Below are 13,843 nucleotides of genomic sequence, written 5' to 3'. Positions count from 1 at the left end.
TTATTAAGCAGCTCGTTCCATTTGCCACAGAGGAGGCCGCATTCCCCGATGTATCCCTAATTCTGTGACAAATTCAGAAATAGCGCAATCCTTTGGGGACTGATAAATAGGTTTCCGAGCTGTCTGGATTGTTGTGTTGACATTGCATCTGATGTCACTTCACCTGTTTCCTAGAATTGTGCTTTTTACTGATTATTAACGCTGCATCCATTTACTGCCGTCGTCTGTAGCTCTATTCCAACGCTTCCATCGTTCCAAGACAATTTCTCTCCTTCCTCTTCCTGCATTTCATTCCTCTACCACCCATCTCTTATTTATGCGTGAACTCTGCTGGCAGCGTTAGTGTGTTAGCTCTTTATTTATTTTTTGCATGCATTTACAACATAACATAAAGGGTAGAGATTGGAAAGCCGCGGGTCGGGGATGAAACACGCTGCACTGCGAGCTCAGGGCATGTGTCCTGTTGCTCCGAGTTCCTGGGACACGCCACAGTGGCACATTTTTTCCCTTTCTCTTCGTCATTTCATCCTCCCTCCGTCCTCTCTGCTTTCTCTCCCTGCCCTGTGACTGAACTCAGTGTGTGGACTGACTGTGATATTGGCTGTGTGGGTGATGTGATATCTGAAGGGGAGAAAAACATATCAGCGTCTCTTTACTTAACACCCTTCCACTTTCACCAGCCGCTGATGGAGGAAGGACTTAGTGGAGATAGCAGGGAATGTTTTTCATTTATTTTTCAAACGGTGGCTATCTGTCTTGGAGAGCATTTTTGAGTTTAATGTTTCCTTAAATTTCAGTGAGCGGAGAAAAAAACTGATGCAAAAGGTAACAACTCTGAGTTTGAAATGTTTGGAACTTCTGATGTGTTCTCAACCTTATAAATCCCTCCTACACATCATTATACAGACCATCTACCAGGTTTTTCCATGCATAAACTGAGTCGCAACACCCGACACCGTGATTTAATTCCTTACCTTGTACTTGCATTCCTCTGCTAGTGAGTGCAAAAATAAAACTAAATTACCAGGCCACTCTTACTCATTAAAGCCTTGCAGTGTGTTCCTGTCTGCAGGGTTCACTGACTCAGACATCTCGTGACGACTTAACCTAGACATCACAATAAACCACTGGCAACAACCCGTCGTACAAGTGGAATTTGTCAGGCCTGCAGTGCATTATGAAGTTCTTCATTTCATATTTAGCAGTGAGCTTAGCAAAATTCAGTTGAGTAACTTGCGTTACACATTACACGTGGAACAAAAGCAAATGGAGAACGCGAACTCACATTCACAGGAGGGATGATGGATTTCAAAATGCTTACATTCGCAGCACGTTAGAAGATGTTAGAAACACGAGATTTGTGTGTTTCACAAAACAGCCTTTTGAAATCAGGTGATTCTTTTTGCTGCACTCTATGCACAAGTAAATCGAAAGAACTGGAATTTATAATAAATGTATAGTGAATATTTTTTTTTAAAAACATGTAGATGTACACCCTCTGGAGTCAACCGACAGGCCAGCACGTCCAAATCACATGACTGAGTTAAGATGACCTAATAGTGCCTGTTTCAGCTTGTGTCAAAGCGCAGACGTCTTTACCAGTTTTTTATTAAGACTGTCAGCTCGATGCATGTAATTCCTGCACCACAAAAACAGATCGAAGCCAACAAAATAGCCATGCTAATGCTACATAAAAAGCAAAAATGATCTGAATTGCATTTAGTGTTTCATATTAGATCACTTTGATATTTTTACTTTGATACGGTTTGATACGGTTGGTGCTGCTACCCCAATGTGTGAGGTAGGATTAGAGTTAGCGCTCGATGACTTAGACATCAGAGAGTTAATTATGTATGTGTGATGATGTTTCGAGGAAGAGGACATGGGTTACATACATGCATAAACATGCATATGCTGCAATCGTTATAGTAAGAGATCCTATTGCACGTTGACTCAATGAGTGTATAAGTAGTGAAACAATCACAGTTTCACTAGTTTAAGATAATTCCTCCAGAGAGAGCAGGTGAAGCATTTGGTACATTAAATGAGATTTTAGGGTGAAAAGCTTTACATAGTGACACCAAATAAAAACTTATTAGGCCATGGAGCGGATCTCCCCAATTACCCCCTCCCCCATTCACATACCCACCCACATCTGTCCTCATCCTGCCCCACACCAACCTCAGCCATCGATCAGGAACTAAGCGCTGTCTTTAATTGGTTGGACGAGGTCGATTGCCCGTGCAGACAGTGAGAGGCCCAAAGGGGTATTGGAGATTCTGGAAAGTGTGTGTGTGTGTGTCTGTGTGCGTCAGCCAGTGAAAACACTGCGAGCCCTTCAGACTCTCTCTTAGGGCAATCATAGTAATGAAGTGAAAATCTGCAGTTCAGAAAACCACTGACCCGCTGATTAACTGACAAGTGAAAGAAACAAATAACTTGAAGTGCTCTTTCTTGGTTGTCGTCTTCCACTGACCCGGTAAAAATGCTCTATTCTTTTTTGTATTGCACTGCATTTGCATTTGACTTTTGTTGGGAGTTTCTGAATTAATAATGTCGGGCGTCTAGTTTTGTTCTTCATTACTAGGATAGCTCGAGTGAGACGATGTAAATTAATGCAAAGACACAGCGAGGAAAGTAACTAGCTGACAGGACCGCTGCAGTGGATTTGACATCACTTTGAAGTAAGCAGGCATTCACGTCGAATATCACTGTGCACAACTGTTCTCTTACGCCATCATTTAGTGAAAAGAATGCGCCGTATCTGTCAATGCTATCAGTAGAAGAGGTGGGACAATTTTCCACATGGGATCATGAATTCGAGAATGTCGCAACAAGGCGAGTAACCGCAGATGCATGCATATTTAGAACTGTCAATACAGCCAATGCAAAGCTGCGAATTGCTTTAAAAAGGGAGATTCAATTACTATGGAGTGTCTTGACTGAAATCACATTTCTATATAAAGGCAGCATTGAGGCGGGCTTATTCTAGCTGCAACCTATTTTTATTGGGATAGGTTTTTCTTTTATCTGCTGAAAACTGACTTCCTAATTTAGAGTGCTCCTTCTCTTGCACTTCCCACAGATGGAAAAGTATTCTGTTCTGCCATAACGAAATAAATGACTGTTAATTAAATTAAATTAGCCTTTGGAATGAGTTGTTGAAGCTGGCTAATCGGACACACAAGTTTACTCCCTGAAAATCTCATGGGTGATGTGATTGCTTCCATGCTTTCAGAAAATCCGATGGAAAAAAAAACATAATCAAATTAAATAAGCATAAACACAGCTGATTAAAGTACTGAAATAATAAAACAACAGGAGAAGAAAGGTTCTGCATATGTTCAACCCCGTCTGTGCAGGTCTAGCCTCGTGGACTAGACCTACGTGTTAAGTAGCTGCAGATGGAACCGCACTAAACTATTTCAAATCCCAAAGGAACCCAAATTATGATTTTCTAGATTATCGTGTCTGCAGCAGCCTGCACAAAATAGGGCCAAGGACAGCGAACACATATTAACACTGACTTCAGATTCAAACACAAATCGTTTGTCTCCCAAATGAGGCTCAGGGTCAAACAACCCCACCACCACCAACACACACACAATAAAAAAAACACACTTCCAGTGAATCAGTCTGAATGAAAATATGTTGTCTTATATTTAGCTGAATGAGGAATAGCCCGCCCAGCAGATAAGCTGATCTCAGTCCTGATGGCTCAGCTGATACCCTTCCACAGCCAGCTGCTGTACAACTGCAAGCCGCTTTGCAACCCATCTCCACCTGACTTCCTGCTGTATCTAAAACCGGCTGTGTTTTGTGCCTTAGGGCCTCTCTGCTGTTTTGTTCCCAGAACAGTCCTACCAACTATATATAATCTCTTTAGGGGTCACCACAGTGGATCATCTGCCTCTAATCTCACCCTAGCATCCTCCTGTGTCACACCAACTATCTGCATGTCCTCCTTCATGGTGTCTCAGAGTAAAACCGCTATATAGAAACTGTATTTTCAATATTTCAGCGCACTTAAAATATATGTTGTCTAAATAAGGTTGTAATAAAGTAGATGAACAGTCTGTCGTTGATGAGTCGTTTGTAGCTGTAATGTCAGGATTGCATTTACTTGTAATGTTTAGTTTTTAACTGTTGAAAATAAAGTGTTACCATGCAGTGATTTGTAGGGTTTTATATATCAGGACATAATAAAACTAATCTGGTGTTTAGCAGGTCTTAAAATTAGGTAAATACTTCCAGAGATGAACTGCAGAACGTGACAGATTCCACTGTGTCATTATTTCTTTAACGAAAACTGCACCAAAGTGTGTGAAAAACTAAACGCAGATTTAATAGCTTGTAAAAAAACCACCTTTAGCAGCAATAACTTGAAATAATCATTTTGTGACTTTCTCATGGCAGCCTCTCATGACCCGGGACAGTTTATGTCCAGCTCTCACCTTGGCATCTCAGCCTGAGGTCTGGGTCACTGCAGCTCCTTGATCCTTGTGCTAAATTCGCAGGGACGTCTACTTGTGGGAAGATTGAGAACTGAATGTTTTCTACTGTGGATAATCTTTCTCGCTTGCGAATGACGGGCTTCAGATTGTTTGGAAATGGCTCTATAACCCTCCCCAGGTTGATGGACAGCTACAATTGCTTCTCTAAGATCATTACTGATACCTCTCCTCCTTGGCTTTGTGTTAAGAAACACCTGAAGGCTCCAGAACAACAAACTGCTAAAACCTCTGCTTTTTTTAGAGGTCCTCACACTCGCTCATGATCAGTTAATCAAGTGCATTTGATTAGCAGCACCTGGCTGCTAGTTAGCGTCTTAATTCCTTCAGAAACGGTAAGATTTTCACACCATGCGTCTAGATTTTGTTAAATAAACAGTACCGCAGCGTAACACCTCATGCCTTCGTCTTGTATTAAACAAATACGGAGCGGATCATTTTTATTATGTCCTGATTTAAACCGGTTTGTCCTTATTACCACTTCAACAAGCGCTACAATTACTCCATTAAAATGTATATCATTTCATTTATAGAAGTACTGCGAACGTGTCACATCCTGTGACCGTCGATCATTTCCTCACTTGCGGTAAACCTGTGAGGCGTGCAGGTAACTTTCCTTCCAGGAGTGGAATCGCTGGATGAAATTGCTGAGGTTTTGCTTGCTGGGGATCACATAGCCCTTAAAGATCTTGTCCAGGGAGATGCTTTGGAAGCACAGGCGGATGATCTCATTACTCATCTGCAACATAGCAGAAAACAAACACTGTCTCACACACTTGTCACAAATAATGAGCTTCGGGGGACCAAGTTACAGACACTGAGATTTACATTTATTACACGCTCAAGTGCTGAGCTATAATAACAAGTCACTGTTATACAAAACCCTGGATACGAAGTAGTCTTACAGTACAAAGTCATTAGCTGCAAAAAGGGGGACAAACAGCAAGCAAAACCAAGGTATTAGCTTATTCATTACTCGCTCCAAAGCACACACTTTGGTTTTTCTAAAGCTTTGCTGACGAGACAGAACTATTACAGCGGTTAGACTGGACTAACTCAGTATGAATGTTAGGTCTAGCTCCATTTAGTCTCACTGTTAATTAGTAAGTGATCAGGGTTCCTACTGTTGGCAAAAATGAATAAAAGTTTCCCAAAAGTGACATCACAAAGCGACACGGCTCAAAGTTTGAAAAACAGATCGTTTTGTATTAGAGTGAACATAAGAATGGCACACAGGCTTCACAGGTGACAAACAATGTTGTAAAATAAATTCTACTCGCTAATGCAACTAACAATTTGCCAAAAAAAAAAAAAAAAATACTGATTCAAAGAAGTAAATCTAACAAATGAAAAAGCGAAATGACAAACAAACTTTGAAAATAAGTCAAAGAAATGTGCCAGGCTTTAATAGGATGCATTCATTTCATTCCTCAGCCACCCTAATCATGTGTGTTTGAGAAGTGTAATAGGCTGACAACAGCACGGTGAAAATACAAATGCAGAAATCTAAGTCGTAAGAAATAAAAGGGATCGGGCTAGCTCGACAGCTCGGATCTGGTACCTCTTGACTTTCGCACTAAAGGTCACATATGGCATTGACTCAAAATGACAGACCTTAAACTTGCTTTACACTTGAGGCCTTGCCGTGTAACACTTAGCTTGAACTCAATATTTGATCGTATTCATGAGTCTCAAGGCCCAGATTGAAGCGGTTAGCTGCAAATATCCCCTGCAGGCTCGGTCGCACCGCCAGATGTGGGCTGCGCAGGGGTAGGCACATCTGTATCGATTCAATTCAGACGCTCGCAAATGCATGCTAATATCGGTGCGCGCACACACACACACATACACACTCTCAGGTGTGGCTTTAAACTACAGAGGGAAAAAGGGTAAGGCTTAAAGTGAGTATAATTCAAGCAGGCGCACATTTCATAAAAGGCCCTATTTGATGTGCCTGGTGTCAGTCAAGCGTGTTGCCTGTGTCACACACACACACACACATGCACACAGGTAGGAGGTTATAAGAGTGGAGGAAGCGAGGCGAAGGAAGGAGAGGGTGTAATTATTGAGGATGATGTGTATAGAGGCCTATGTGGAATGACAGCTTCCCTTTCATTTCTCTGATCACTGGTTTAATCCTGACAGAGCTGCAGCAGGCCACGGAGCTGCTCTGTCTGCCTACCTGCTCGGGCTCCAGCACGCTGCCTGTGTGTGTGTGTGTGTTTGCATGTGTGTGTGTGTGCGTGCTGGTACACCTGTGAGCGTGCATGTGATAGGGTGACACAAAGCATATGTAGGCGTGCATAGCTTTGCCTTTTCTTGTGTCAAACCGAACACTGTTCTTCTGTTTATGTGTGTGTGTAGGTGTCCGGGATGCAACGGCGTGCGTGAGAGCGCTCGCCGCCCTGAAAAATGTGCTGCACAGGTTGATTGCAGCGGCAAGCAAATGCTGCTTTTAATGAGGGAGGGGCGGTGGGGGGGAGAGGGAAACGCAGGAAATTAAATTGATATGTAAATGATAGAAATTCTCATTTGAGCTGAAGGTTGAGAGTGCTACAGCATTAACCAGCTTATGAGTTAATAATGATTTCTTTTCCTCACCCCCTTCTCTTTTCCTTCTTGGTCTGACTCCCTCTATCTCTCTCTCTTTCTCAGGAAAAAAATAAAGTATGTGTAGGAAGGAGAGGAGGGACACGATGAAGACAACATATGTCCCTGAGTTGTAACTCTCCAGGGATTTCCCCCCTAAGCTCTTGTATAATCTGTTTCCTCAGAATCTGCACCTCTTCAGAAAGACATTACAACAGCCGAGTCTTGAATTTCGCAAAAAAAAAAAGTACATATCCACTGGACCTTTAGTTCATCCTCCTCTTCAAACCAGACATCACTCCTCTTTGGTTTTTCTCTGCAGAAACAGATGGTGTTGAATACATCTCAGACGGACATGAAGGAGATGAAGGATGTCAGGCAGCTTGTAAAAGTAGCGTCGCTCCGTGTAGAAAGACAACATCAGCCGCAGATACAGAGTGTACCAGAGGCAAATGAGTATAGAATCATCGCCGTGGCTATTATCAACCAGTAGGGTTATTATTTTCTCTCGCCTCTCTTTGGTATTAGCTGGAACGAAACAGCCCAGTCAAAAGTCCTTGCCCTGCAGCCCTTGGTGATTGGAAAATGATATTAAACCAGACATTGTGTTCCCCCAGTGCAAGGAGAGGAGAAGGGGAAAAAAAGAGAAGAAACACAAAGCTGCAACAAATGAAGAAAATGGTTGAGGCCCTGAAGGGGAGAGAGGGGCAGTGGCAAGTCTCACACACACACACAAATCTTGGGATACAATGCCGACTCACACAGTTACAGACCTGAAAAAGAAAGGAAAAAACCCACACAGAAAACACACAAAGTGAATGCATTACACACTTAAAAAGAGGCAGATCTCCACATGGTATCAGGGCAGAAATTACCAACCTTGATTAGAAAGTATTAGCCAAAATACATACATACATATATATCAGACACAAATGAAAACCACATCAGCAATCTGGTTCTTCTTCAGAAAACATGAAGAGGGCCCGATGCCCTGGAATGGAAATAATTCATTTCAATCACACAATTGGGGGGAAGAGAAAGCCTCCCGTCCACCTGAGGAGATGGAAAACATAAAGTAAGCAATGCTGCAGGAGAGGCTGTCGCTGTTTTAGGTGCGAGCCACACAGGTTTCCATTCCCTGCGTTACAAATAATCACGTGCGCCAGTGCAGAGGGAGCGGCCTGGCAAAAATACACATGTGGTTGTACTTCAAGATCTGCGGGTTTTGTTTTTTTCAACCTGCATACTTCAATATGCAACATGCATAGTTTGGGGTCAGCGGTCGGGAGTAAATACTGCGACCCTGCAGGGCAACTTTATTGCATTTAAGCACAGTCTCTGCAAGGCATCTAAGTGGCTGTGAATTTCTTCCTCTTCAGATATCAACAACTATACGTGAGTTTAAGGACTCGGAGGGCTCAGTAATGCCTTTTGTGGCATCACTGAAGAGCTATAGAAGACATCAAAACATTATGTCAGATGATGAAAATCTAAACGGATGCAATGCTCTCGAGGCTGTGATTCTGATAGACTAGGTTAGAAAGCCAGCGCGTATTCTCGGCCTTCTCCTTTTGAGTAAAACAATCCAACTGTGAGCCATTTAACTCCTGTGGTTAGTCCAAGGTGGCAGAATCAGCAACGTGCTCTGCCCTGATGTACTTTAAAGGTGCGTATCCCTTGGTTTGAAAGATTTGAAGTCTGGCCCTGTCAGATCAATGAAGCCACATCCACACTTAGAAAATAATTACACCAGCAAGTCCTGATGTATTATCAAAGGCATAAGAGAGAGAGGGGGGGCAGAAAAGAAGATGATGAGGATGATGCCAAAATGCAGGCACACATAAAAGACTTCAAGAAAAAAAGGAAAAAAGTCATGCAACAGGGCAGCAAATGATTGTAACAATGAGGGTTCAGGACATAATTATTTGAGGTTAAACATTTTTCCCCTGGACTGCGGAGCTGTCAATTGAAATGAAAAGAGCTGTGGTAATGAAAGTTGTGATGGGGCCTTTTATTCGGTGCACTCAGTCGCAGGGTATTGTATCTCTGCTGTCTGAACACCCAGGATGAGCGGGAGGGAGCATCAGTGATGGTGTTGCTTTATCAGAACAAGACAAAACCCTAATCCAAATGGAGAGCTGATCAGCTGGGGAAAGGACATTCTGACAGCGAAAGGTTATCTGCTAATATTGCACCGCCGACTTATCTGCCGCATACAGGGTTGCTCGAGTAAAGAACTTTGAAGTATCACATCTCCAAATTTTCTACAACAGAGATGTTTGAAATATTCATGGGGGGATTGTTGGACAAGCCTGTGTATATGCAAAGATGTCTGTCTGATCTGCGTGGCAGACGTGTTTTAAACTGAGCTCTGTGACAGGCATCGCTGTTAGCATCCAGAGTTCACTGTTATGCCTTCAGTTCACACTATGGGCAACCAAGGATTAGCAGTGCTCGGCGTAAGTGCACGTATGGTCCCAGTGCAATAGGATGGTTAAATGGACGAGGAAGTTTAAAAGTTGTGTTATTTTTCCATTTTCTAAGATATGCTGCTGTCACTATCCATGTTTATTCTTTTGGCCTTTATGTTTCAAAAAAAAGTTTTGCAAATGGAGACTTAAAAAGAACTTTAACTAGAGGTAAGACTTCCTGCTAGCATCATTATTTAGTAGATAATGAGGTGTTTCTATGTCATGTAAAGGCATATTGTGTATATGCATTTATAAGATGAAATGTTTAAGTGTTATATCATTAATAAACATTTATTATCACATAACATTGCATTCATTAACATTATTAACACTTTTTTCTTTTGAAGCAGAAACAATGCGAGCAATCCTATTTAATACACATTCCAGGTCATCTTAAGAAAACATTATTCTCAGTTCAGATTTGGTGGCTATAAAAAGCTTAATTAAATGTTACTTAATGCATTGTTAACTGGTAATAAGGAAGGCACATGGTGGTCAGGGCTGAGCTGGACATGCTTTACTGGAGGGCTGCTACAGTATAAACAAGGACATGTTTGACTGAACCAGAATAAGACAGTCCTGGCCATCCCATTAACACACACACACACACACACACTCACACACACACATGCACAAAATCCCTCAAAGGTGAGTACACAGAGTGTTGACCTACCCACTCGCTGCACTGGATGGTAAAGTCAACAGCAGAGTAAGAGTAAGATTTATTCATCCCCATCCGTCGCTCTTTTCTGTAAACTCGTTTCTATATAAAGTTCCCGTATATACAATAATCTACAGGTTTTCTGTCTGAGAAATGCCAAATGTCATATAAACTTCATAAAAAAGAGACCTCACTGATAGAGTCTAGGGTCCTTCTGCTTCTTCTGAGCCTTTACCTGGCATCTTTGTACTGATGCACACTAAACGTTTAAAAAGTAAGGAACACACTGGTATTCTGTAGACACCGAGCCATGTGTATGTGATTTGACCATGAGCCAGTGTCATCAGTCATGCAGTGCCTAAATTCAACATCCAAGCAGGTGCTGTTGGGCAGAGTTGGCCCTACAGTGTTAAATGGACTGTTTAGCTGGCTAAGCCAACCCAGAGCTGTAAAGCGCAGCGGCTAAAGCCTCAATATTCTCAGTTTGCCCATAATTCATCATACTGTGCTTCTGTGGTGGCTTTACACCAGCCAATATGCTTTGCTGTCCGAAGCCATGTGTTGTGTCACACTGCCCCGAGCAGAAAGCCACACTCTGCATGCACTTTGGTAGCTGTCCTGGAAATAAAGCAGCCTATCACTAAAATGTGATAGCTTACCTACAAGTTAAAATGAAGGCAGCTTCAACTCAGCTAAAGCTGCATATCATTTGCAAAACTAAGGATGATGGGAGCCGTTTTCTGCAACTTACAAACTGACTTTCCTTTTGCATTGAAGTTAAAATGTTTTGGTTGCTAATTTTGTTTAAATCAGTTAGTTTACTGCTAAATAACACTGTCTTTTCACCTGGGCAACCTTAGTTGTGACTCTACACTGATCAGGCACAACATTTTGACCACCTGTCTAATATTGTGTTGTTCCTCCTTTTGCTGCTGAAACAGCCCTGACCCACTGAGGCATGGATTCTAGTAGACTCCTGAAGGTGTGCTTTGGTATCTGCACCAAAATGTTAGCAATACATCCTTTAAGTGCTGTAACTTGTGAGTTTCTCAATGGACTGGACCTGTTTGTTCACCGTTTCCCAATGACTCTTGATTGGATTGAGATCTGGGGAATTTGGAGGTTGTTGTTGTGCTGCTCATATCATTCCTGAACCATTTTAGCTTTGTGGCAGGGTCCATTATCCTGCTGAAAGAGGCCACAGCCATCAGGTAAGACTGTTTCCATGAAAGGGCGTTTATGGTCTCCAACAATGCTTACAGTAGATGGATGGAAGGAGCCAAGGTTTCCAAGTAGAGCATTGCCTAAAGCATCACACTGACTTTGCCAGCTTGCCTTCTTTCAACAGTGCATCCTGGCTCCATGTGTTCCCCTGGTAAGCAACGCACCCAACGCACCCATAATGTAAAAGACAATATGATTCATTAGACCAGCCACCTTCTTCCATTGCTCTGTGATCCAGTTCTGATGCTCATGCGCTCTTTGCCCACCCACGCTCCATATGCAACAAACTACAATGCACTGTGTATTCTGACATCTTTCAGCATCACATTTTTTGGCAATTTCATCTACAGTAGCTGGTCTGTTGAATCGGAACACACGGGCTAGCTTTCATTTCCCACAACGAACCTTGGCTGCCCATGACCCTGTCACTGGTTCACCAGTGTTCCCTCCTTGGACAACCTTTGATAGATAATGACCACTGCAGAGTGGGAACACCCCTGCAGTTTTGGAGATGTTCTGACCCAATCATCTAGCCATCACAATCTGGGCCTTGTCAAATTCGCACGATGGCTCTCAATTGCCCATTTTTCCTGCTTCTAACGCTTCAACTTTAAGGACAAAATGTTCACTTTTTTCCCTGATATATCCCATCCACTAACAGGTGCTACGATGAAGAGATAATCAGTGTTATTCACTTCACCTGTTAGTGGTCATAATGGTATGCCAGATCGGTGTGTACGAAATATGTTTTACACCCTTTGCTGCACCGTTCATGGAGCTCTTTGGAGAATTTTGATGCGGCATCAAACTGGCAGTGTACTCGACCTCTGGCTACACTTTACCTCTCGCTACCGCAGCTGCTCATCCAACAGACTGGCACAGCAGAAGGCCGCTTCTTGCACAAAAACAGATGTGTCCATCATCCTCATCAATTTCTGGCCATTAAGCGTAATTCTTTCAAATGTGAAAATAGGGAAACGTAAGAAGTCGAGACAAAGGCAGTAAAGAAGAAGGCCGGACCGACTTTAGAAATGGCGCACAATGGAAGGTTAAAATAAAAGCATGGACTGAAAAAGATTGTTTAGAAATGGAATTGAAGAGATGATGGAGGTACAGAGAGAGGGAGAGAAGAAAAAGAAAACAAAGAATGTGGATAGTTGAAGGTGAGAGGTGGCGAGCCCAGTGCCTCATTAAATAAAAACTCTCAAGAGTCAGAGTCAGGAAGCTGATGCTAGAGCTTCAATGGTGTTTTGAACAGAGAATCACAGATCAAAAGATAAAGTCTGTGTGACCTTTCAGACAACGTCCCCGGGGAGGCGAACGGAAAGACAAAGGCACCCACACACACATTCTCTGAGCTGGCTTCTTATCCTCTGTGGCGTCCTCAGGGCTGTGCTGTAGGCCTTCCATTGGGATATACAGCGCTACGTTGCCCACCAACTTGCACACACAATATCTGTTCAAAAATAACATACAAGACATTCCACATCACAGAGCCGCATCGAGGCTTTCACTGGATTACGCTTAGGCGTGACATAACGCAGATCATGCAGAAAAAAGGATTTCCTTTCAAAACACAGCAGATGCTGTAAAATCATATATCTCATCTCGAGAGAGAACTGCTCTCTGATGTTTGTGTACCTACAAAGTGCAAGAATGGGAACGGCAAGAAAAAGAGAGAGAGTGGCACTCATAGGTTCTCTGTGTCTATAAAGCTCATGGAAAACAGCTGTTGAGTCACTTGGAATGAAATGTATACCCTGCTCTTTGCACTGAGATTAAATACATTTCAATCTGCATCCCGAAGCAGGACAAGTGTGTGTGTGTTCAGTATATGCCGCTTGGGATCTGAAAAAGAGGTGTGCAAGGTGAGAAATAACTTCATGTAGGAAAAGGTATAAAGCGACCGGTCATAAATCAAGAGCAAGTAGGTGGTTGAAAGCAGAGGGGAACGGTGTAGGAGCTCATAATGGATAATGAGGGACTTTAAAGGCCAGCGTACTGGTGAGACAACAGCTTCACGGTTCACTTCAAATTTATCAGTTCTAACAGCAGGAACAGTCAGGCTCAGCATAGAGCAGGTAGCTGGCCATCATCAAAACAGTCTTTCATACGCAGTGGCAGCAACATGCAGCCCTCCATTAGCCTTTAAACAGAGAAGATAAACAAGACAAGGACAGAAAACGATGGAGGAAAACAGTAAAATAATGAGCAGTTTCAGAGCACTGAAGGTTAAGTGTGCGCCAAAGAAACCTGCGTGCTATTCTTCAAACTTGTGACGCTGTTTTCGTCTCAAACCTGATCGTGCTGTATGCGAAACGATTTTAGCGTGCGCTTCAATGCGTATGCTTTCGTGGGTCAGCTGACCTTTTTAGGAACCTCAAATG

At 42.7% G+C, this 13,843-nt stretch overlaps 1 protein-coding gene across 1 annotated transcript in view; it reads right to left on the bottom strand.

Annotated features, from left to right (window-relative positions):
• Nucleotides 1–5,183: 5,183 nt before the first annotated feature.
• serpinh2 (serine (or cysteine) peptidase inhibitor, clade H, member 2) overlaps nt 5,184–13,843 on the bottom strand; it is a 49,402-nt gene continuing 40,742 nt past the window's right edge. The window contains exon 7 of the transcript XR_014275894.1: nt 5,184–5,250. The gene's annotated coding sequence lies outside the window, so the exon portion shown is untranslated. The remainder of the gene's footprint in view (nt 5,251–13,843) is intronic.

The sequence above is a fragment of the Aulonocara stuartgranti genome, assembly GCF_965226115.1.
Source record: "Aulonocara stuartgranti genome assembly, chromosome: 3".
NCBI classification, from domain to species: Eukaryota; Metazoa; Chordata; class Actinopteri; order Cichliformes; family Cichlidae; genus Aulonocara; species Aulonocara stuartgranti.
Note: the sequence above shows the minus strand (reverse complement) of the source record. Positions and strands in the feature narration are given on the sequence as shown.